The sequence below is a fragment of the Lithobates pipiens genome, unplaced genomic scaffold, assembly GCF_037356315.1.
Source record: "Lithobates pipiens isolate NorthernLeopardFrog02 unplaced genomic scaffold, aLitPip1_a1.2 Scaffold_22, whole genome shotgun sequence".
Classification (NCBI taxonomy): Eukaryota; Metazoa; Chordata; class Amphibia; order Anura; family Ranidae; genus Lithobates; species Lithobates pipiens.
The window spans coordinates 347,462,002-347,474,421 of record NW_027507784.1 but is presented as its reverse complement, the minus strand read 5'-3'; the positions used below and the strand labels follow the sequence as shown (position 1 = coordinate 347,474,421).

Here is a 12,420-nt window from a genome sequence, read left to right as displayed (position 1 = left end):
AGTGGCGATTGTCGGCTGAAGATCTCAGATCGGTTCCGAGGAAAGTCCTTATGAGTCGAGTCTTGAGCGAAGTCTTTCATGACCCACTGGCCTTAAGGGATTGCCCAGGCCCAGTTTTGAGGGTGGGGTTAAGATTGATTAATTTGGACAGAGTACCCCCTAAATTTAGGGATCTGGCCTGGTTGTGCTTCCATGGGAGGCTCTATGTTCGGGGCAATTTGAAATTCCGCAGTGGGGTGGATCCTAGCTGTCCTCGGGAGGAGTGTGCAGGTGAGGAGGAGACTATGGACCATTTTCTGCTTCAGTGCCCCTTTAACATAGAGGTGTACAAACAGGTGGGACGGGCCCTCGGTGTCCCTTTCCTCTCCAGGCTGGGTTATGCTGAGTGGGGGTACGGAGCATTCAATACTGGGGGGGTTTTTTGTTTGGATACACTTTTTCTAGTTAGCCTAGTAGTCCGTTATTTCACCTGGAACGCACGGTGTCAGGTCAGCATTCGGCATAAAATCCTTCCTGTTGAGGTGGTGGTGTATGACATTCTGCATGAGGTGGAGAAGATTCGGGTGCTTGAGAGGGACAAGCGGAGTCGGGGGGCTTGAGAGAGACAAGCGGAGTCGGGGGGCTTGGTTGAAGGCGTGGAGGGGTTTCAAGCCTCCCTGACTGCCAGGAGTCTCTTTCCCGGGTGTGGCCGTCTGTCTCTTATCACCTGAGATTTTATCACTTATGAATAATTTTTGATAAATGGCTGCATACATAGGTGATGGGTTGTGCCTCTTAGGCCCTCTCTGCGGCTTTATGTAAATAGTTTTCTAAACATGTTTTGCTAATGGACTATGTATATATTGTATATATTCTGAACGTGGATGTGTATTCCTTTGTTTTCTGTTGAAGTTTTATAATATGTTTTTGTTTTTTCCTTTTGTATAAAATTGGTCTCTTGATTCTTTTTAATAAAAGATCAATAGTGTCCCATCATTGGTGTCAGTGGGAGGAATAGTGCCCCATCATTGGTGTTAGTGGGGGAATAGTGCCCCATCATTGGTGTCAGTGGGAGGAATAGTGCCCCATCATTGGCATCAGTGGGAGGAATAGTTCCCCATCATTGGTGTTAGTGGGAGGAATAGTGCCCCATCATTGGTATCAGTGGGAGGAATAGTTCCCCATCATTGGTGTCAGTGGGAGGAATAGTGTCCCATCATTGGTGTCAGTGGGAGGAATAGTGCCCCATCATTGGTGTTAGTGGGAGGAATAGTGCCCCATCATTGGTATCAGTGGGAGGAATAGTGTCCCATCATTGGTGTTAGTGGGAGGAATAGTGCCGCATCATTGGTGTTAGTGGGAGGAATAGTGCCCCATCATTGGTATCAGTGGGAGGAATAGTGTCCCATCATTGGTGTTAGTGGGAGGAATAGTGCCCCATCATTGGTGTTAGTGGGAGGAATAGTGCCCCATCATTGGTATCAGTGGGAGGAATAGTGTCCCATCATTGGTGTTAGTGGGAGGAATAGTGCCGCATCATTGGTGTTAGTGGAAGGAATAGCGCCCCATCATTGGTGTTAGTGGGAGGAATAGTACCCCATCATTGGTGTCAGTGGGAGGGATAGTACCCCAAGGGCCAGATTAAGACAAGAAAAGGCCCTTGGGCCGCAGTTTGGAGACCCTGCTCTAGATTGTGTACTATATGATACAAAAAGTGATGACTAATGTAGATTGCACAAATAAAAAAGTCATATTATGGATCAGTGTGTACAGAATGGGTACAAAGTTAACTATCTCTAGCAATGACGGGAAACATAAACCATCTGTATTCTGATTAGACAGTGGACTTTGTAAGTTTTAGCTACAATAAATCACCTGAACTCCAAAACTGAAAGTACATTTTTTTGTATAATAAATTTCACATTCTCTGAAGACATCAACCTTCACACCACCCGCCTCCCTCATTTCCCTCCAGGATGGGAGACGGCAACTACCTGCACCCTGTGGCCCTACACTGGGATCAGGGGCCACAAAAGCTTGAACCTCTGAAGAATAAACTGCAGCTGTATTTCGGGAGTAAGAGCAAATCAGACGGAGGAGAGTGTGAGATCCGAGACACCGACTGCACCCGAGGGTACATCCTCATATACTACAAGGAGGAGACAGGTAGGTACCAAGGAGAGGGGAATAAGGGGTTCTCATATACTATAAGAGGACTGGAGGGTACATCCTCATACACTACAAGGAGGAGACAGGTAGGCATGGGCGTCCGCAGAACTTTTTCTAAGGGGGGGCATCATTTCAAGGCCACTCATGCTCCGCCCCTTTTCGACAATCTCATGAATATCTTTCCACTGGTAATACATATGTGTTATATAACAGATAATTCATCTTCACTTTGTATTGGGAGTTACTCTGGCGGCTGTGTTCCATGCCCATATAGCCTAGAGAATGTACATCTTTTTACATTGCAATACATCTGTTGTGGCCATATTTTGATCTCATACTGTCACTGTATTGGCTGTTTTCATCAAGATAAAAATATGGCAACAACAGATATATTGCAATGTAAAAATATGTACATTCTCTAGGCTATATGGGCATGGTACGCAGCCACCTGAGTAACCTTGCGGACGCCCATGCTTTCAAAAACCAGCCCTGGAAAAAATTTCATAGCAGCCTCACAGCATTATTATACCAGCCCAACAGCATAACGTCATTATTTTCTTGTTCATGAAAGGGAAAAACCATACATTTTAAAGCACATTTGATGAAGAGAGTATTAGATATACTGTAGATATGAAATTACATAGGGCTTATATATTCAAATTCCAGTTAATAGTGGTAAGTGATCAATCATCAAGGGGGACCCCAGAAACTCAGAACGTGGGGGGGGGGGGGGCACCTTCTGCAGAAAGAATACTCTAAGGTAAGGGGGGTGGGTTACTAATGTAAGGAGGAAACCCTTTATATCAGTGCCCCTTACATTATCGTATTCACTCCCCCCTTACATGACTGACCCCAGACTGGCCTGGCGGTGCTTTCACTGACCTCCTCTCAGGTGCACTGGGCAGGGCTCAGTCAGTCAGCTCCAGCTTGGTGGCTCTGGTTTTATCCTATAGTCTCCTGTCCACAGTCCACACAAATCTGACTTCTCCCATGACCCCCATCCTGGCGGTGCTCCCACTCTTGACTCCTCTCCAGACTCCCTCAGAGACTGCAGACATGCTACAGGAGATGGTCAGAGACTGCAGACTTGATGCAAAAGCTCAATGCAGCCTCACCAGTGCCCACCAAATGCAGCCTCACTGTGCCCACCAAATGCAGCCTCACTGTGCCCACCAAATGCAGCCTCACTGTGCCCACCAAATGCAGCTTTACTGTGCTGTGAATGCAGTCTCACTGTGCCCATCATTGCAGCCCCTCCTGTGCCCCATGTCCAAGTCTGCAGTCCCTGTCTGTGGGAAGGTGTGTTGTTGATGCTCGGTACGGTACCTTGCATGCCAGCAGGATATCCATGACGGCCAGCAGCAGGCAGGGTCTGTTCTCGTTTTGGGTGGGGACGGTGCTCCTTCCAGAGGATCTGTCTGCTGTGAGATGGAGTGGTCCCTGGCCACCTGCACCTTCAGCCGTCCTCATTTTCTGGCCTCAGTCAGCCTGCCCTCTGGTCCTGGGGAAGTGGAGAGCACTGGGTGGGAGTTGGAGAGAAGGGGGAGAAAAGAGTACTGGCGGGTTGGAGAATAGTGATGGACGAACTTCCGACGGGACGTTTCGCGAACGCAGACCGCGAACGCGGCCGATAGTTCGCGAACCGGAACGTTCGCAGCGGGCCCCATTGATTTCAATGGGAGGTGAACTTCGCAAACCTACAGGTCAAATTTGCAGCCACAAAATAATTAACAGCTGTGCAGACATAGTCCCACCACATGGCCAATGACTTAACACATGTATGAGGTGAATTTGGGATCAACAACTACAAGCATTCTTTTTTTATATGGGAAATTGTTGTGACAATTCAGGACTGTGGAGCACATGAAGGCAATGGAGGAGAGGGAAGGTCAGGGACCAGGGTAGGCAAAGAAGAGGGTGCAGGAGATGATCACCAGCAGCGTGACATACAGCAATGACACCTGCACCGTGATATACAGCACTGACAGCAGCACCGTGATAGAGAGCACTGACATCAGCAGCGTGACATAAAGCACTCACACCAGCACCGTGATATACAGCACTGACAGCAGCACCGTGACAGAGAGCACTGACATCAGCACCGTGATATTCAGCACTGACACCTGCACCGTAAGCAGCCCCAGGAGGAAGTCAGCATAGCACAGGGATGGTGGGAGCCCCTCATAATGAGCATAGCACAGGGATGGTGGGAGCCCCTCATAATGAGCATAGCACAGGGATGGTGGGAGCCCCTCATAATAAGCAGCCCCAGGGGGATGTCAGCATAGCACAGGGATGGTGGGAGCCCCTCATAATAAGCAGCCCCAGGAGTAAATCAGCACAGCACAGGGATGGTGGGAGCCCCTCATAATGAGCATAGCACAGGGATGGTGGGAGCACCTCAAAATATGCACAGCAGAGGTACAGCCCCAGGAGGAAGTCAGCACAGCACAGGGATGGTGGGATCCCCTCATAATATGCACAGCAGAGCTACAGCCCCAGGAGGATGTCAGCACAGCACAGGGATGATGGGAGCCCCTCATAATAAGCAGCCCCAGTAGAAATATGACCCACCCCTGTATACCACCCCTGCGGAAGGGCCTGCCTCTTCCTCTGCCTGTCATATTTTAAATGACCCTGTGACAAAACTCTCAGTCCCTATACCGATGAAGGACTGCTGCAGTATAGGGCAGCGGTCAGCAGTAGTGCACCTCAACCCTATGTATTGTGGACCGATACCAGTCCTTATAGAATAGCAGACTGTACCTCACTCAACCCTATGTACTGTAGCACCCTATACCTTACCAGTCCTTATAAGGACTTTTGTGGACCAAGTAGGTTGTGTGTGAGTGATTAGCAGACTGTACGTCAGTCCCTATACCGATGAAGGACTGCTGCAGTATAGGGCAGCGGTCAGCAGTAGTGCACCTCAACCCTATGTATCGTGGACCGATACCAGTCCTTATAGAATAGCAGACTGTACCTCACTCAACCCTATGTACTGTAGCACCCTAGACAGACCAAGTTACCAGTCCTGATAATAGGATTTTTATATACAGCTTACCTGTAAAATCCTTTTCTTGAGAGTACATCACGGGACACAGGAGCTTCATTACATAGTGGGTTATATAGGCACCTCTGGTGATTGGACACTGGTTGACCCAATTAAAGAGAATTCCTCCCCTATATAACCCCTCCCATCAGGGAGGCACCTCAGTTTTGTAGCAAAGCAATAAGAAACCACGTAAAACCCAAGAGGGGCGGGAGCCCTGTGTCCCGTGATGTACTCTCAAGAAAAGGATTTTACAGGTAAGCTGTATATAAAAATCCTATTTTCTTGATCATACATCACGGGACACAGGAGCTTCATTACATAGTGGGATGTCCCATAGCAATGCTCAGGTTGAGGGGAGGGAGACACAGATCATGAATCTAGACCGCCAGGGACCTGAGGACCTAAACTGCAGCCTGCAGTACACTGCGCCCAAAGGCGATATCCTCCTGCCCTCTGACATCCACCTGATAGAATCTGGTGAATGTGTGGACTGATGACCAAGTCGCAGCCTTACAGATCTGAGCCAGGGAGGCCTGGTGATGCACTGCCCAAGAAGCACTTACAGCCCTAGTAGAGTGCGCTCTCACCTGAAAAAGGAGGAATCTTCCCCTTTAAGTCATAGGCCTGAGAAATAACCTGTCTGATCCACCTCGAAAGAGTGGACTTTGACGCTGCCTGACCCCTTTTAGGGCCTTCTGGCAGAATAAATAAACAGTCAGTTTTTCTTATCTGAGCAGTTGCCTGAAGATAAAGACTGATTGCTCTAACCACATCTAAAGTGTGTAAGGATTCTTCCTCTGTGGACTGAGGGTTTGGAAAAAAGGATGGTAGGATTACATCCTGATTCAGGTGAAAAACCTGAAACTACCTTAGGTAGAAAGGACCTGTTGGGACGCATGACCACTCGGTCCTTATGGATAATTAAATAGGGCTCTTTACAGGAAAGAGCTGCCAATTCTGATACCCTTCTAGCCGTGGATATGGCTACTAGGAACACCAGCTTCTTTGTCAGGAGAGTTAAAGAAGCCAGATGCAGAGGTTCAAATGGTTGGGCTTCTAAGGCCGAGAGAACCAAATTCAGATCCCAAGGGCATACCGGAGGTTTGACTGGCGGTCTCATCCGCATAGCCCCCTGGATAAAAGCCCGTACTAGGGAATGTGATGCAAGCGATCTTTGAAAAAAGACCGATAGGGCCGAAATCTGCACCTTGATGGTGCTTATGGCCAAATTCATTTCAAGGCCTGATTGGAGAAAGGCCAAGATTCTGCTAATGACATACCTTCTAGGATGCCATCTCCTGGGTTCACACCAGGAAACATATGCCCTCCAGATCTTGTAATAGATACGCCTGGAGGCCGGTTTTCTGGCATTGACCAGAGTGGAGAGGACTGGCCCCGAAAGACCACGGCCTCTCAAAATGTGGGTCTCAGCAGCCAGACCGTCAAATTCAGACTGCGTAAAGCAGGGTGGTAAATTGGACCCTGTGAGAGCAGATCTGGCCGGAGAGGGAGGGTCCATGACCTGCCCACTGCCAACTTCATGATTTCTGCGAACCATGGTCGCCTGGGCCAAGCCGAGGCCACTAGAAGGACCGGCTTCGTCTCCCTCTTGACCCTTCCCAAGAACCTCGATAACAGCGGGTTCGGGGGGAAGGCATAGATCAGATTGTACTGATCCCAGGGAACTGTCAGAGCATCTGACCCCTGAGCAAGTGCATCTCTTGTCTTTGACACAAAGTTGTCCAGTTTCCTGTTGAATCTGGACGCAAACAAATCCACGTCTGGAGTGCCCCACTTGTGACATATGCCTTGAAACACATCGAGGTGCAGAGCCCATTCTCCTGGGCACAACTGCTGGCGGCTGAGATAATCTGCCTGCCAATTCTCCACTCCTGGAATGAAGACTGCAGAGAGGCACGGAACATGCTCTTCTGCCCAGACAAGTATGCGATTCACCTCCTTTTGGGCCACCAGACTTCTGGTACCGCCCTGGTGATTGATGTAAGCCACTGCGGTGGCATTGTCGGACTGAATCCGAACTGGGAAACCTCGCAGTCTGTGAGACCACTCTCTGAGTGCCATGTAAATTGCCCGAATCTCTAAGACATTTATGGGCAGCAGACTTTCGGTCGCAGACCATTTTCCCTGCGAGCATGTTTCCTGCAACACGGCTCCCCAACCTGTCAGGCTGGCATCCGTGGTGACAATCTTCCATGAGAGGGGAAGAAAGGTTTTGCCTTTCAGCAAATTTTTGGTCTGTAACCACCAGACAAGACTTTTGCGTGCCCGAGGGGATAAACGCATAGGAAGATCCAGGGATTGGGGCTTCCTGTTCCAAATCGCAAGGATGCATCTTTGCAGGGGCCTTGAGTGGAACTGGGCAAATGGAACGGCCTCGAAAGAGGCGACCATCTTTCCCAACAGTCTCATGTACAACCGAATGGAGGAGAATCTTCTGCCCAGAATCAGGCGCACTAGATCTCCAATGGCCAAGGCCTTTGGCTTTGGAAGGAACACCCTGCCCTGAGCGGTGTCGATAATCAGACCCAGGTAATCCAACCTGGTGGTCGGTTGTAAAGACGACTTTTCTAGGTTTATAATCTAACCTAGGCGGCCCAGATGTTCTAGCGTTTTGGTGACGCTGCGACTTAGGCATGTTGCAGTTCTCTCTACGAGAAGCAAGTCGTCTAGGTAAGCCATGACGGCTATGCCCTGAACTCTTAAGATTGCTAAGAGAGGGTCTAGAATCTTCGTGAAGACTCGAGGGGCCGTGGCTAGGCCGAACGGCAGGGCCACAAATTGGAAATGGCGCTGCTCTACCGCGAACCTCAGAAACTTCTGGTGTGCGGGAAATATTGGCACATGGAGATATGCGTCTTTGATATCTATTGATGCCATGAATTCTCCTCCTTGCAGGGAGGAGACCACAGTGCGTATTGACTGCATCCGGAAGGTCTGGATGTGTAGAAACCGGTTTAAGTCTCTCAGATCCAAGATAGGTCTGACACTTCCGTTTGGTTTTGGAACGGTGAAGAGATTCGAATAGAAACCTGAACCCTGATCTTTCGGGCTCACCTCTACTATCACACCTTGGGATAGTAATTGATCTAAGGCCAGAAATAGCGGTTTCTGCTTTATCGGATCCCTGGGGATCCTTGACCTTAGAAAACGGGAAGGTGGAATCTCCTGAAACTCTAGCCTGTAGCCCAGAGATACTGAAGAGATCACCCATTTGTCCTGAATCTCTACCCGCCAGGCGCCTGCAAACTGCAGGAGCCTTCCCCCCACTCGGCCGAGCGGGGGCGCCCCTTCACAAGGATGTCTTGGAGGTCTGCTTGGCAGGCTTCCGCCCCCAAGTCTTTTTCTGTCCCTGGGCTCGGCCCTGAGGCTTTGCAGCCGAGGAGGGCTGAGAAGGCCGTCGCCACTGTTTAGAGCCTGACGCTTCAGGAGAGAGAGTACGCCTGAATGAAGGACGTTTACTCTTCTTGACTGGAAGGAGTGTAGATTTACCTCCCGAAATATTTTGGACGAATTTATCTAATTCCTCTCCAAACAACCGTTCCCCTTTAAACGGGAACCCAGTCAAATGCTTTTTGCATGACATTTCAGCAGCCCAATTTTTTAGCCATAGAGCCCTACGCATGTGTACCAACATGAGGGACAAACGTGATGCTTGTTGGACAGAATCCAAAATCGCATCAATTATGAAACATAAGATGTGAGGCATCTCTGCATATTTCTCTACTTCCTCATTAGGAAGGAGTTCAAACATCTGTTTAACCTGTTCCTTAAGGAACTGACACAACTCCACGGCTGCGACTGTAGGTTGCACCACAGCGCCGGCCATGGAAAAGGAGGCTTTTAACAAGGTTTCCAGCCTTTTGTCAGCTGGGTCCTTAAATACCTGCGCATTATCCAAAGGACAAGTTAGGTTTTTATTCACACAAGAGATAGCCGCATCCACAGATGGGGCCCCCCATTTCTTGGTGAAGCTTTCCTCCACGGGATAATACATAGAAAACCTCTTGGGAGGAGTAAACAGTTTATCGGGATGTCCCCATTCCTTATACATCAAGTCAGCCATTAAAGGATGAATTGGGAAGGAACAAGCAGTCTGTGGAGCTTTCCTGACTCCCAGGGAAGAGACAGACTTCAGCAGCTGGCATTCTGAACGTGGTACGCACCAATTCAGTGTAATACTGCACCTGCTTTCTGAGTGCCTGGGAGGAGGGGACTAACTCCTCATCCTCTGACTGATCCGACTGCTCATGATCCCTTTCTAAAGATAGGGATCTCTCCTCATTTTCAGAGCAGCTGTCTGAGAGAGGGATTTCAGCAGAGGGAGGGGATCTACCCCTTTTCTTGCTATCTTTTAGGGAAGCAGAAATAAAATTCATTATCCTCCCTTCAAAACTCTCCAATGAAGCCCTAAGGGAGTCCTCAGTGACATAGACCGGGGCTGCGACATTAGGAGAGGCTGCAAAGCCTGAAAGGGGCACTGACTCGTCTTGAGATGCAGGCTCCACTCTTGCAGAGGGGGATGGTAATCTGCATGCACCTTTAGAACCCCTGGACCCAGGCGGTGACCTGCTTAGCATCCGAGATCAGACGAGATCGGGCGCGTTCAGGCTGATGTGGCCGTAGGCCCTGCCAGTGCTTTTGTTACCTGCCCCTGAAACCCTCTTACGAGGAGACATAGTACTGAGCTACAAAGCAGAGTTACTAGTGTAAAATGCAATCACTTTGTTGTGCTTAAAGTCTCACAATAAATCAATATAAGCTTAACTGCACAATATGATGCCGAGTAGGTGTCTTAAGGTTCGCCTGGATCCAATCCCATGGATGCTTACAGCCCACAGCTCCTGTGTCTCACCTTACAGTCCCCTGACGCTCTGGGCTTTTAAAAACGGCCGTTTTGGCGCCTGCATTGCAGTCTGGAGCACTTGATTGTGCACAGCTGGCAACCACACCCCCCCCCCTTTCCCTATTAGGCCGGGAGCGCGCCCGGCGCGCGTGCACGAGGACCGCGGGATCCGGGGGGGGGGAAGGGGAACCCAAAAGGAGTGACCTGGGACCCCCCGATCTGCGTGGGACCCCTTTTTTACTTATATTGTGGCAGGGACTGCAAGGAAACGTGAATAGCTGGGAGAACCAGGCATTTCACTGAGCGTGTTTGTTTGAAAGGCATGTAAGTATGCATCAGGCTTGCTCTTACTCCCTCAAGTGGTGGAAACCAGGTAAGACATACAACTACTCAAAATGAAGAAATCCATTCATATATTAAATATATAGGATGACTTCCCATACCTGTTCCCCGCCGCAGGAATTGCTGATTTCAGACCAATTCCAGCCTTCACCCATCACGGCGGGTATTGTTAGCCAACCTTCAGGCGTATCTAGGAATCTTACGAAAAGATTCTCCTACCTGGGCCTTGTAAAAAACTCTGCCAGAAACTTACGGGCGCCCTGAGTAAACAGTACCCCAAGTCTGGTTGTCCCAGAGTCCAGTCTTCCAATGGAGAGGACTTACAGGCAAAACCTCGTGTCTTCGGCAGACGAGGCCCGGGTACCATACCATCTTGGGAGTCAATTATCGGCCCGAGGTATGGATCCGGTTTGTTGTAGCCCTTCGGCCCTCGCCGGGACCCGCATAGAGCTAAGTTTTACGTGACCATCGACCAGACACTGGCGAAAAAACTGAGGTGCCTCCCTGATGGGAGGGGTTATATAGGGGAGGAATTCTCTTTAATTGGGTCAACCAGTGTCCAATCACCAGAGGTGCCTATATAACCCACTATGTAATGAAGCTCCTGTGTCCCGTGATGTATGATCAAGAAAAAGAGCTTTGTGGAACAAGTGAGTTGTGACTGATTAGCAGACTGCAGCAGAAGGGCAGCAGTCAAGTATAATATTCTTTCTATATTTGGAAGAAAGAATATTATACGTGTACAAGCCTATTACCATACCACTGATACCAGTCCTGAAAAGAACCTTTGTGGACCTAATAGTAACAGCTACTGATTAAACTGACCCTCACTGCCTGACACACTGCTTCCTGCCTGTCCCTATATAAAATGACAAAACAGAGGCTACTGGAACAATAACTGGAATAGCACTTTTGTGGACCTGATAGTAACAGCTAATGATTAAACTGACTGTCCCTACAGCAGCACACACCGTCCTGTCCCTTTCTCTAAACTGACAAAAGACACTCAGGCTGCTGCAACAATCAGTAGCACAGCAAACCTATATACACCTAACACCTATACCAGTCCTGAAAAGAACTTTTGTGTACCAAATAGCTAGCGATTTGGGTAACTGCAATCTCTCCCTGCTCCACACAGCAACCTCTCCCTATAGTGACAGAAGAAAGAATGTAAAATGGCCGCCGGATCGGGTGTATTTATAAGTTAGGGGGAATGTCCAAGTGTCCATGTGCTGTAATGTCTCAATTGGCTGTCCTGTACCCCATGATGGATGTGTCATCATAGGTCAAAGTTCTTTTACACAGTAAACACGGAAGTCCGCCGGGCGAACGGCGCCAATAGTCCGCTGAACGAAATTTGCTGCGAAACGACCGCCGGGCGAACCGTTCGGCCATCACTTTTGGAGAACACATGGGTGGGGGCAAAGAGCGAGGGGGAGTGGAGATCACAGGGGTGGGGAGTGGAGAGCGCTGGGGGGGGAACTTGAGAGCACTGGGGGGGGCCAATGAACAGGGGTAGAGAGCACGGTAGTCTGAGAGCACTGGGGGGGCTAAGAGTGTGGGATGGTGAAGAGCACTGGGGGGGCAGAAAAACAGGGGTGGAGAGCACGGGGGCTGAAGAGTACTGGGGGGGTATAAAGAGCAGGGGGGAGTGGAGAGCAATAGGGGGGGGAGCTTGAGAGCACCAGTGGGGACCAGAAAGAACAGGGGTGGAAAGCACAGGGGACTGGAGAGCACTATGGGGGGTGGAGAGCACATGGGTGGGGGCAAAATGCAGGGGGAGTGGAGAGTACAGGGGTGGGGAGTGGAGAGTGCTGGGGGGGAGCCAAAAAGAACAGGGGTGGAGAGCACGGAGGGTAGAGAGCACTGGGGGGGGGCTGGAGAGCACCAGGGGGGCAGAAAGAACAGGGGAGGGGAGAATGGGGGGCTTGAGAGCACTGGGGTGGGGGCTGGAGAGTGATGGGGAGAGCTGAAGTGCACTGGGGGGAAAGAACAGGGGGGAGAGCACTGG

General features: G+C 49.8%; 1 pseudogene across 1 annotated transcript in view; it reads left to right on the top strand.

The window, feature by feature from the left end:
* Positions 1-1,947: 1,947 nt before the first annotated feature.
* LOC143925131 (protein mono-ADP-ribosyltransferase PARP14-like) overlaps positions 1,948-12,420 on the top strand; it is an 81,988-nt pseudogene continuing 71,515 nt past the window's right edge. The window contains exon 1 of the transcript XR_013261939.1: positions 1,948-2,145. The product of XR_013261939.1 is annotated as a protein mono-ADP-ribosyltransferase PARP14-like (transcript). The remainder of the gene's footprint in view (positions 2,146-12,420) is intronic.